Here is a 13,812-nt window from a genome sequence, read left to right as displayed (position 1 = left end):
TGCACATCAAGGTCATTAATGATTAGCTCTGATACCAAGGTACTAGTAGAGTTTAATCATATTTTGACTTGTGAAACCACATCCGATATTTGGCATACTCTTGAAATCACACACGAAAGCATTAGTAGAGTTAAAGATTCGAAGATTAATCTTTTGATGCATAATTTTAAAATATTTTGTATGAAGCCAAGTGAAACTATTATTGATATGTGCACCCATTTTACGGATGTCATCAATAGTTTAAAAGCACTTGGTGAAAGTTTTTTCTAACCTTGAACTTGTGAATAAAATTTTATGATCTCTTCTTAAAAATTGGGATCCTAAAGTAACTACAATATAAGAGGCAAAAGACTTAAACAAGTTTTCACTTGAAGAATTTATTGAGTCATTAATGACCTATGAAATAACGTGCAAGGCACATGATGAAGTTAATGAATATGAGAATAACCTTTTAAAGAACAGGAATGATTTGAAACTTTGAACAATAAAATACCACTTGAGTGATAACTCAAGTGATAATGATGATGACATTGAACTTCTTATAATAAAGCTTCAAATGTTCTTAAAACAAAAATCAAAGAATAAAAAAAAAACTTAAAAAGAATAAAATTACTTGCTATAAACGCAAGAAGCTAGGGCACTCCAAAGATGAGTATATAAAACTAAAGAAGAAGTTGCCAAAGAAGAAGGAAGCACTCAAGGACGAATCGAGCGCATCCGAAGACGACAAGTAAACCAACAAAGATGATGTGGCCTTTCACAATAAGGTATGTAACTCACCCGAAATGTATTTGCCTTATTTTGAAATAACTTGATGTATTTCATGAGTTGTTAGTTTAGAAAAATTATATATAAATTATTAAAAAAAATTATCATGACAATTACATGTTTTATGATAAAGGAATAAAAATGTTAAAATTAAATGTGATGCTTGTACACCAAATAAGATTAATTCTATGCATGATTTAAGAAGTAATAATATATATCCTATTGATTTCCATATTGCTTTTCGATTATAAATGATGATGCATTACTTTTGTATGGACGACTAAGCATGAAGAGTTAGATTCACTTAATCATTTTGATTAAAAATATATTACTACAAAAAAAATGATTTTGATTGAAAATGCCTTATGTTTAATGAAATCATGCTTGATGTTTTAATGATGTAATGATGTAATGATGTAATGAAAATATTAAAAGGTTTGATACCATGCTTGATGATTTTACATTATATATGAGGATTTGAAGTATTGGTGATTTGAAATAACATGTTTTGGAATTATGTGTTACACTTTTTAATCTTGATGATTTTTATGATAAATCCTACTCTTTCAGTTTTTAATGATAATGCATATTTTGTTTGGGATTAAAAAAAAAATAAGGATATGCCTGTATGAAATCAATCACATGAATTGAAACAACTAAAAAAGGAATGCATTTTAAAAATTTCTTTATCTGATCGATTTTTTAATAAGAAATTGATAAATATATTTATGTTATTTTCAATCTCTTGAAAGTGATTTTGATGATTTGACGATTTGAATTTGGATGAGTTTCATCTAATCATGATTTTTATCTTGATTTCTCGATATTTATAACTTGAGATTTATTCTATATGAATCAAGATCCTTATTCTCCTATGATTCTATTTGCTATGTATCAAAGAGAAGCTTTATTAAAATCATGATCTTGAATTCTCAAAATTATAACTTGTGATTTTCTTTATATGAATCAAGATTCACTACACTTTATTCTCGTGACTCTTGCATTTTATTAAAGAGAATACTTATCCGAATGAATCATAACTTTGCTCTTGATTTTTTGATAATTGATTATAACTTGGAAGTTTTATTATGAATCAAGAATTTTCACAAATTGTCCTCCTATGATTCTTCTTGGTATTCATTAAAAAAGGGGGATGCATTCAAATTAACCATGATACATCACTAGACTTCTTGATTTTTATAATTTGAAGTTTAGTATATACAATTTTCTTGTATTTATGATTTGTATATCTCATGATATGATTGAATCATTATTGTAAAAAAAAAAAAAAAATTGTTAGCTTGCACATTGCAAAAGAGAACAAAAAAAAGTGCTAGCTTGAATGATAAACTTAAATTTACCAAATGCATAAACTCTTCTTATACATTTTTCGGATCATGATATTGATTTCTTGATTTTTTTTTTACTTGAGTATTCTTTTTAAATCAAGATTATTTCTTATCATTCCTTTTATTTACAAAAAAAAAATTATCAAAAATGATACATCGTCTTTTGGTATTCATGACTTAATCTTTTATTTTTGATGATTGAAACATTGATATAAATCTATCCTTGTTATTTATCTTTGTTACAATTTAAAAATTGATATAAAGGAAAAAGAATTACAATATTGTATTCTTCCCTTCTATTTGACAATGAAAAAGGGGGAGTAAAACTTGCTAGCTTACTCATCTCAAAAGAGAAACAAGAAATGCTATCTTGCAAATTTCAAGAGAAGTAATGTTTACTAACTTACACATTCCAAGAAGATGCAAAAATTAGCTATCTTACATATCTCAAAAGACGTAAAATTTTGTTTACTTTTATATGTGAAAATCTTACTAGCTTGCATATCTAAAAACTTGCTAGTTGTACTTCTTCTTTTCATCAATAACAAAGGGAGAGAAAGAATTGCTAGTGTGCACATCTCAAAAGAAAATTACTAGCTTGCATGACTATGTTTCAAAAACTTAAGATTATGTTTATAATACAATGATTTGAAATTATATATAAAAAACTTTCTAGATGCACTTCTCCCTTTTGTTGATGACAAAGGGAGAGAAATTATGATAACGATCATGCATAAAATAATATTTTAAAAATATACATGATGATTTGATATTATGCATGCAATACTTCAACTTATGATAATGATGCATGCAATGATGAAATATTCATGATTAAACTTGCTTTGACTTGAATTTAATTTGAATTCAAGATTCATCTCAATTATGCATATTAATAGGGGGAGTTTAGTTAAACTCCGTCATCAATTGATTGTCATCATAAAAAAAAAGGGAGATTGTTGAATCTCGAATTTTGATGATGAAACCAATTAATAATGTTATGATCTAATTTATATTTTGAGTGACACAGGACTAGCTTCAATCAGGAGAGCAAATTGATTAAAGTAGGAAGAACAAGAAGTAAGACCAAAATTGAACATATCAAAAGATTGGACGTTAGACCAGAGGAATGGTCAACGTGTCGGCAGAAGGCTTCGTGCCATGAGTTTGGGCATCGGGTCAAGAAGATCAGATATTGTGCCAAGAAGAACAGATGTTGTGAGAAGGCAATATGCCGATTGGGCAATACATCGAAAGAGAGGACGATGCACCGAAGGGTCGGACGAAGCGTTAGATAAACCAATGACATGCTGGATAACTTAGTATTCTAACTTGTAATAATTTGTCTAGATCGAAGTAGTTTTAGTTATAATTGGATTGGTTTATAACGTAATTAAGCTAACTCAATTAGGAGCTAATTGGGCTCGAATTGAGGTTATTTTGGGCCAAGAGAAAGGCCCATTTAGTGACCCAAAAGTTGGTTAAGGTGGTGGTACCGCCAGTGGCTCAATCTCCGAGACACAATCTCCAAGATTATGTCAAGCGGTAGTACCGATGGACTGAGTAGTGGTACCACCTAGACACAGTCTCCCAGACTATGTCAGGTGTTAGTACCGTTAGACTGGGTGGCAGTACTGCCTAGTCTCAGTGCTGCAGGCGGCCAGTACCCTGAAAACCAAGGATGAGACACTTTTAAGCTTCAAGTTTGAATCCATTTGGGGCCTATAAATACTCCTCTCATCCCTGCTCAGTAAACATAATAACTGAGAATAAAAATAAGAAAAAATTCTATTATAATCTTGTGAAAGTTTTCCTCCTCTAGTCTAAGTGTGATTTCTGTTTAGAGAGGAGTGAGTGGGGGTGTAAAGGTTCTCTCCCGAGCCTATCAGAAGGAGAATAGAGTTATAAGGGTAGTTGGTCTTTGCCCATTGAAAGAAGATCGTTAGTGGATACCGGTAACCTCGACGGAAGATGAATCGAGAGTGGATGTAGGTCACGATGACCGAATCACTATAAAACTTGGTTTGCATTTACTTTAAGCTCTTTACTTTCATTACAAACTGCTTTATTTATTTATTCACTATACTTCTGTATGCTTTCAAGTTAACATCTTTCCGATATAATTTTTCATCAAAGGAAACTTTCAAAATCGACTGTTAGGATCGAATCGACACTAAGGGGAGGGGGGGGGGGGGTAAATTAATGCAGTGATAAAAATTGACTATTAGGATCTTCTTAGTGCACTAAGAAGATCGAACCACTATAAATTGATTTGCTTCTCTTTATTTATTCTTTACCCATGATTTAGTTTTTTATTCTCTTTACTTGTAACATTTTAACTTGATTAATTGAGTTTTCGAAATGTGTTATTTTTTTTTATCAAGTTTTAAAATCTATTAAAAATGCTACTATACTAATTCACCACCCTCTTTGTGTTATTAAGATTTTAACAATTAGTATAGAGCAAAGTTTTTCATTTGGATTAACACCCAAGATAAAATAAACGATATTTTTTAAGTAATCAAGGGGGATACTTTATCATACATCCTCCCATGTTCAATTGAATAGATAACATTTACTAAAAAATCAGAATAAGAATTTTTTTACTTTCTACAGATTTTGATTTATGAAATATTATTAAGTTTGTGTTTTAAAAATATTCTAAATTAATAGATGAATGAAATGATTGAAAAAAATATTTTTTTTATAAATGTTAAAGCTATGAATGGTCTATTTTATGTTTTAGAAAAAATAAGTTTAATTGAGTTTTTACTTGTGATACTATTAGTTATAAGTGTCTTGCAAGCCAATTATATGAATGATGGCAAGTGTGATATGCTATACAATTTCTTTCGGTTATTATTATTATAATATTTGATCACTTGATGATGAATATATTATGATGTCCTTGGATCTGTGTAATGAGAATTGGATCATGATAAGTACTAGTCACAGGTGCCCTACAAGCCAATCATGTGAGCGATGACATATGTGACACGATACACACTCTTTTTACTTATTATTATTTCTTTACATTTTTCTCACTTTATGTTACTAGTTATAGGTGCCTTGCAAGCCAATAACGTGAGTGATGACACATGTAACATTACACATACTCTTTTACACTTATTATATTATTTAGAATTTTATCGCTTTATATTGCCTATTGCATGAATATATTGGTGGATCTATGCAATGGGAATCGGATCGTGATGAGATCACGATAATGAGACCAATTCGCCTTTAAACACAGACTATAAATAATCCTAGTCATAGGGTACTCGAGAGGAACATCGAGATAACTGGATAAACTAGTGTACTATATACCCATCCATATGATGGAGATAGCTGGTCTCATAGTTGCTCATGTGGGGACACTAGGGATATAGTGCAGGTGCTTATTGGAAAATGAGTTCATTGATTGATCCGCTCACAGAATGCTGGATGGTTGATGATGTCTTATTGTTAGACAACGATTCTATAGTCCCAAAAGTGTATCTTGTCCTTAGACTTGAGACACCAAGGATCTTGTATGAGTACTCCACTCTTTGATATCGGACTTATAGGCCTAGAAGTTCCAGATCTAGCACAGCTAGTCATCGAGAGAGGTAGCCAAACTTACGAGGGCTATTGAGTGTTGATAGAGGATCATCTGCTCTCGGTGTCATGAGAGGAATATTCCATGTGTTCTTATTCAGACAAATCCTTGGCTAGGGTCATTCAGATTGAGAGAGAAAGAGTTTTCCGGGAGAATCCGATTAGAGCGAGACTCAAGTAGAAACTATATGGGCCTAACAACACCATGCCAAGTGTATGGTCTCTAAGGTATTAGATGGATAAGGGACTATAGATAAATGGTAATTGAGGATAAACATGTCCAATGGATTGGATTCCCTTGTATTATCTAGGGACTACGACGTATTGGCCTAGTACATTCGTAGTTGATGAGTCGGGTGAATTAATATAGAGATAATAATTCATTGAGTCAGAAGGAGTTCTAATAGCATATGATAGGGCATTATGATGAGTAGAGGCTTATATATGAGATATTCGCCGAAGCTCTATCTTATTGGATATCCAATAATCCTCTGAATTATTGGATCACATGGATGAGATTCAGTAAGAGCTAATAAGAGATTATTGGTTAGAGACCCACTAATATAAGAGGCTTGGGTAATTAGATGGAGATCAAGTACGTAATAGGGCACGATCCATTAGGGTTAAGTTAATTGGGAGCCTCTATAAATAGAAGGGAACTAAAAACCTATAGGTTAGAGGTTTTCTTGGTTGTCATCTCCTATTCTCTTCCCCCTTCTCCTCCTTAGATAGGAGGTGTGAGACTTGGGTAGTGATTTGAGGAGCGTCGTCGTAGCCCTACTTTGTAGATCACCACTATAGACGAGGGCGCTTGACCTCCTTCATCCTTTCCTACAGATCTACAGAGATTCAGGGATATATGATCTCCCTAAGTAAAACACTATTATCTCATATGTAGATTTAATTTTTACGAGTTTTTGTGCACCAATCTTCACACGATAATGAACACATTTTTGAAAAATTTAGGGTTTTTATTTTCTTTTCTTTCGCTACGCATATGATGTCACCCCTAGATTTTCCTACAAATATTGCCTGTTGCATGTATGGTGATGTTCATGGATTTGTGCAATAGGAATCGAATCGTGATGAGATCACGATAATGAGATCAATTCGCCTTTAAACACAAACCCTATATAATCCTGGTTATAGGTTACTCGAAAGGGACATCAAGATAACTAGATGGAGTGATGTGTTATATACTCATCCATATTGGGAAGAGATCTACTAATCTAAGAAGCTTGCATAGTTAGATAAAGATCCAGTTCCCAATAGGGTAGGATCTATTAGGGTTAGGTTGATAGGGATCTCTATAAATAGGAGGGAACCAAAGGGGGCATAGGCTAGACTCTCTTGGCTGCCACCTCCTATACTCCTCGCTTCCTCTCCTCCGAAGCCAACAGCCCCTGTTTGGGGCGTGTGAACAGCAAGAAGGGCTAGCCCCTTCTTGATCGCATAGTGCGCATGGAAAGGAGGATTATGCAGCGTTTTGAGGAGCATCTTATTGAATTTCGAATTTTGATGATAAAATCAATTGATGTATTAGTCATCTAATATATATTTTGAGTAACGTAGGACTACCTTTGATCAAGGAGAGCAAATTGATTAAAGTAAGAGGAATCAGACATTGGGCTGGAGTGAACATATCAGAAGATTGGACGTCAGGCCGGAGGATCGGTCGATAGAAGGCTCATACCATGAATTCAGGCATCGGGCCTAAGGATCAGACATTGTGCCAAGGAGATCAGAAGTTACAGGAGTCAACATGCCGATTGGGTACTACACCGAAGGAGAGGATGATGCATCGAAGGATGGATGAGTGCCGGATAAACCAATGACATGCCGAACAAAGGATTCATACTTTGCAATCATTTGTCTAAGATAGAAGTTGCTTATGCTAGTCATAGGTGCCCAGCAAGCCAATCACGTGAGTGATGGCACGTGTGACTTGATACATAATCTTTTTGCTTATTATATTTTGGCGTATATCACTTTATAACTATTGCATAAATGCATACATATATTGTGATGTCCTTGGATTTGTGCAATTGGAATCGGATCGTGATGAGATCACGATAATGAAATCGATTCACCTTTAAACACATATCCTAAATAATCCCGATCATAGGTTACTCGAGAGGGACATCGTGATAACCGGATAGACTGGTGTGCTGTATACCCGTCCATATGATGGATGCAGCTGGTCTCATAGCTGCTCGTGTAGGGACACTAGGGATACAGTACAGGTGCTCATTGGAGAATGAGTTCACTGATTGATCCGCTTACGGAATGCTAGATGGTTGATGATGCCTTATTGTCAGACAGTGATTCCGTAGTCCTAGTGGTGTATCTGGTCCTTAGACTTGAGACACTAAGGATGTCCTGTATGAGTGCTCCACTCTTTGATACCAGACTTATAGGTTTGGCTGTCCCCAGATCTAGTACAGCTGGTCATTGGGAGTGGTAGTCGACCTTACGAGGGCTATTGAGTGTCAATAGAGGATCATCCACTCTCGGCGTCATGAGAGGAATATCCTATGTGTTCTTGCTCAGACAAATCCCTGGCCAGGGTCATTCGGGTTGAGAGAGAAAGAGTTCTCCGGGAGAATCCGATTAGAGCAAGACTCGAGTAGAAACCGTATAGGTCTGACAGCACCATGCTCGATATACGGTCTCTGGGATATTAGATGGATGAGGGACTATAGGTACATGGTAACTGAGGACAGACATGTCCAATAGATTGGATTCCCCTGTATCGTCTGGGGACTACGGCATAGTGGCCTAGTACGTCCGTAGTCGATGAGTCGAGTGAATTATTACAGAGATAATAATTCACTGAGTTAGAAGGAGTTCTGACAAGTATGACTCACGGCCAGCTCGATATTGGGCCTAGAGGATCACACACATATGGTAGGCATTGCGATGAGTAGAGGTTCGGATATGAGATATCCGACGGAGCCCTTGTCTTATTGGATGCAGATCCAATACCCACTAGGGAAGGACCCATTAGGGTTTGACACGAGATCTCTATAAATAGGAGGGATTCACAGCCTCATAGGCTAGAGTCTTTGCTTGCCTTTCCTATTCTCCTCTCCCTCTCCACCTCAGAGTAGGCCTGGAGTTTTGAGGAGCGTCGTCGCAACCCTACTGTGTAGATCACCGCTAGAGAGGAGGACGCTTGACCTCCTTCACCCTCTCCTAAGGATCTGCAAGGAAACAGGGATATACGATCTCCCTAGGTAACACAATCTCTGTACGCAGTTTTGTGTTTTGCGAATTTTTGCGCACCAATCTTCGCACGACGACGAACATCTTTTTGGGAATCGGGGATTTTTGTTTTCTTGTTCTTCCGCTGCGCATATGATGTCGCCCCCCAATGATTTCCCAACAGCTTAGGGGGCTAATTGAGTTAGCTTTCGATGTAATCATGGTAACTCAATTAGGAGCTAATCGGGCCTTAAATGGGATTGATTTAGGCTCAGCCCATTCAGTGACCCAAAAGTTGGGTCTAGTGGTGGCACTGCCAGAACAGGCGGTGGAATTGCTTGTGAGTTGGAAAACTCAAAAAACCCGGTCTCCGAGGCTATATGGCAATGGTACCTCCAGACTAGGCAATAGTGCCTCCCAATGATAGTATGTCAGGTGGTGGTACCATCAGACTGGGTGGTGGTACCACCTAGTGTCAGGCTGCAGGCGGTGGTACCACCCGTACCCTGAAACCTCGGGGATTTGAATTTTGGGCTCCAAATTTGAATCTATTTTGGGGCCTATAAATACCCCACTCTTTCTTGCTTGGTAAAGCAAGAAAGTGAGTTAAAAAAAGGGAAAGAATCATTGAGTAAAAATTGTTATATCTCTAAAAGAGTAGAGTCCCTTCTTCCTAGTATTTAGAAAGTTCTTCTAAAGGGAGAAGAGAGATCTAGGTCTAAATGAGAGATGTAAAGGTTCTCTCCTAACCCTGTCAGAAGGAGATTAAAATTATAAGAAGGTAGTTGATCTTCACCTATTGAAGGAAGACCGTTAGTAGATGCCGATGGCCTCGACGGAATAGGAATCGGGAGTGGATGTAGGTCACGATGACCGAACCACTATAAAACTCGGTTTGCATTTACTTTAAGCTATTTACTTTTATTGCAAACTGCCTTATTTGCTTTACCTTCTTATTACACTCTTATGTATGCTTTCAAGTTAAACTCATATTTCCAATATCGATTTTCATCGAACGTATGAAGAAATTTCAAAACTGACATTTTTATCCGCTACACTAATTCACCTCCCCCCCCTTCTTAGTGTCGCTCTTAATCCTAACAATTGGTAACAAAGCCATATTTTTCTCATTTAGTTTAACACCCAAGAAAAATGGCTATTTTCAGCTTTCAAGAGGGCTTTTTCTATCGTTTATCCTCTCATATTCAATGGGATGTACTACACTTATTGGAAAACTCGGATAAGAGTTTTCTTACTTTCCTTGAACCTTGATTTATAAAATATTATTGAAAACATATTTGAAAGGTCTTCTCTTCTAATGAATAATTGGAATGAGTTGGAGAAGAAGACTTTTTCTTTAAATGTCAAGGCTATGAATGCCTTATTTTACGCTTTAGATAAAACTGAATTCAATCATGTTTCTATTTGCGAAACTGCAATCGATATTTGGCACACTCTTGAAATCACACACGAAGGCACTAGTAGAGTAAAGGATTCTAAGATAAATCTTTTGATATATGATTTTGAATTGTTTTGTATGAAACCAAGTGAAACTATTGGAGGCATGTACACCCGTTTTATAGATTTCGTCAATGGTTTAAAAGCACTTGGTAAAAGTTTTTCGAATCTTGAACTTGTTAATAAAGTTTTACGATCTCTTTCTAAAAATTGGGATTCGAAAGTAACGGCAATACAAGAATCAAAGGACTTGAACCATTTTCCAATTGAAGATCTTATTGGGCCCTTGATGACCTATGAAATGACTTGTGTTGAACATGTTGAACATGAGAACCACATTCTAAAGAACAGGAAGGATTTGACACTTCGAACAATAGAATACCACTTGAGTGATGACTTAAGTGATGATGATGATAACCTTTAACTTCTCACAATACAGCTTAAAAAGTTTTTAAAACAAGAATCAAAAAGTAAAAATGAACTTAAAAAGAAGAAGCTACAAAAGAAGAAGAAAATACTCAAGGTAGCTTGGGATGAATCAAGTTCATCCGACGATGAAGAATAATCCAACAAAGACGAGGTGGCAAACTATGCCTTAACGGTTTTTGACGACGAGGTAACCAAAACCCCTTTACTTTATTTTGAAATTACTTGATGCCTTTTCATAAGTTATTTTTAAATTAGTTAGTAAATAAAAATAAAAAAATAAAAAATATCATGCTTCTCTTTCTAAGTGATTTTAAAAAAATTAAAATTTAAGCATGACAATTGCATGTTAATTCCTAGCACTAAGCATGAAAAGTTAGATTCACTTAAAAAGAAAAAATTATTACTACAACAAACAAAATGATTTTAAAAATACTTAATGTTTAATGAAATCAATTTTGATGATTTAATGATGTATAATGATGTAATGAAAATATTAAAAGTTTTGGGACAATGCTTGATGATTTTATTCTATGCATGAGATTTTGAAGTTATACATGATGATTTTTATGAATTATTGATCTTGATGATTTTTGTGATAAATCTTACACTTTTATTTTAAACGATGATATATATTTTGATTTGACACAAAAAAAAAAGGTCATGCTTGTATGAAATAAAATTACTTAAATTGAAACACCTAAAAGAGAATATATTTTAAAAATAAATAATTGTATCATATTTTATGATTTTATATTTTAAAACTATGCATGAATCAAGTTCTCATGTGAATCTATTTACGTTGCCTTCATTGAAATTTTTTTAAAAGTGATTTTGATGATTTGAATTTAAATGAAAAATTTTCAACTAAATCATGAACTTTCTTTTGATTTCTCTACTTGAGCTATCTTTTATGAAAATTAAAATATTTTCTATCTTTGATAATTTCTTCTTACCATTTACTAAAGAAGAGACTTATGCAAACAAACTATGACCTTGATAATGGTTTGTAATGGTTTGAAATTATGCATGTTATATGTTAAAAACTTGAAACCATATTTTGGTATCATGCATACCCAAGTAATGTTGATTTGACAAATTGAATGAGTTGAAAATCAATGATGATTTTTCTCTTGATTATAACTTATGATATTTTTTTTTATATGAATCATCATCTTGATTTCTTGATATTTTATACTTGAAATCTTTCTATGAATTAAGATCATTTTCTCCTTATTTCTTTTTGCTATTTACTAAAGAGAATATTTATCAAAATAAATCATGTCTTTTGGTATTCACATGATCTTATCTATCATGATATGATTTTTATAATTTCATATATTATTGAAGTATATCTTATAACCAAATTTTTCTTGTTATCCTTCATGTGATGATATGAAATTATGTAATACTTATGATATTATGTTGATGCATACAAATGAGAAGTTATGATCATGCATGGTAGGATATAATATAATTTGATAAATTGATACCATCATGATGTGAAATATTTATAATTTGGAATGACGCATGCAGTACTTATGATTTTATTATGATGATGTATATGATGTATTGCATATGATATGAATCATGATTAAAATTACTTTGACTTGAATGCAATTTGAATTCAAGGTTTATCTCAATTATGGCATACTGAAATAAGAATAACACTTTATCTTTATCATAATTTGAAAATTGATATAAAAGAAAATGAATTACACGTTATATTGTTATTCCCCTCCTTTTGCCAACGACATAGGGGAGAAAGAATTGCTAGTGTGCACATCTCAAAAGAGAAAAATTGTTGGCTTGCACATTTTGAAAGGAAGCAAAAATTGCTAACTTGCACATCGCAAAAAGAAGCAAAATTTGCTAGCTTGCTCATCTCAAAGGAGAAGCAAGAAGTGCTATCTTGCACATCTCAAGAGAGGCAATACGCATGATGCATGAACATCTAAAAAATTTGCTAGCTTGCATGTTCTAAAATGATGTAAAATTTGCTAGCTTACATGTTCTAAAATGGTGTAAAACTTATTAAATTTGCTAGCTTGCACATTACAAAGGGAGCAAAAATTGCTAGCTTGCACTTCCCCAAAGAGAAGAAAAAACTCACTAGCTAGCATGTTCTAAAGTGATAAAATATTTTGCTAAATTGTTAAGCTTTTTATAGTTGTACTTCTCCTTTTTGTTGATGACAAAGGGAGAGAAGTCATGATGACAATCATGCATGGGATGATGTACTTGGATATTTTGATTATGCATGAGTTTATGTTGCATGCAATAATATGATTAATTGGGTCATTCAATATTCATGATGCATGCAATGGTGAAATACTTATAATTTTTTTGAATTCAAAGATTTTATCAATATAGCATATTGATAGGAGGAGTTTAGTTTAAACTCCGTTATCAATTGGTTGTTATCATCAAAAAGGGGGAGATTGTTAAATCTCAAATTTTGATGATGAAATCAATTAATGTGTTAGTCATCTAATCTATATTTTGAGTAATGCAGGACTACCTTTGATCAAGGAAAGGTAAATTGATTAAAGTAGGAGGAATCAAACATTGGGTCGGAGTGAATATGTTAGAAGATTGGACGTTGGGCTAGAGGATCGGTCGAAGTATCGGTAGAAGGCTCGTGCCATGAATTTAGGCATCAAGCCAAAGGATTGGACATTGCTCTAAGGAGATCGGAAGTTACGGGAGTCAACATGTCGATTGGGCAATACGTTGAAGGAGAGGACGATATGTCAAAGGATCGGACGAGCACCGGATGAACCAATGATATGCTGGACAAAGGATTCATGCTTTGTAATCATGCTAACTTAATAAGGAGCCAATTGGACCTTAAATGGGACCGATTTGGGCTCATTGGAAGGCCTATTTAGTGACCCAAAAGTTGGGTCAGGCGGTGGAACCGCTTATGAGTTGGAAAACTCGAAAAACCCAGTCTCCGAGACTGTCAGATGTGGTACCACCAGACTGGGTGGTGGTACCGCCTAGTGATAGT

This window comes from Musa acuminata, chromosome BXJ1-10, assembly GCF_036884655.1.
Source record: "Musa acuminata AAA Group cultivar baxijiao chromosome BXJ1-10, Cavendish_Baxijiao_AAA, whole genome shotgun sequence".
Lineage (NCBI taxonomy): Eukaryota > Viridiplantae > Streptophyta > Magnoliopsida > Zingiberales > Musaceae > Musa > Musa acuminata.
The sequence above is the reverse complement of the archived record's forward strand: the minus strand, read 5'-3'. Positions refer to the sequence as shown.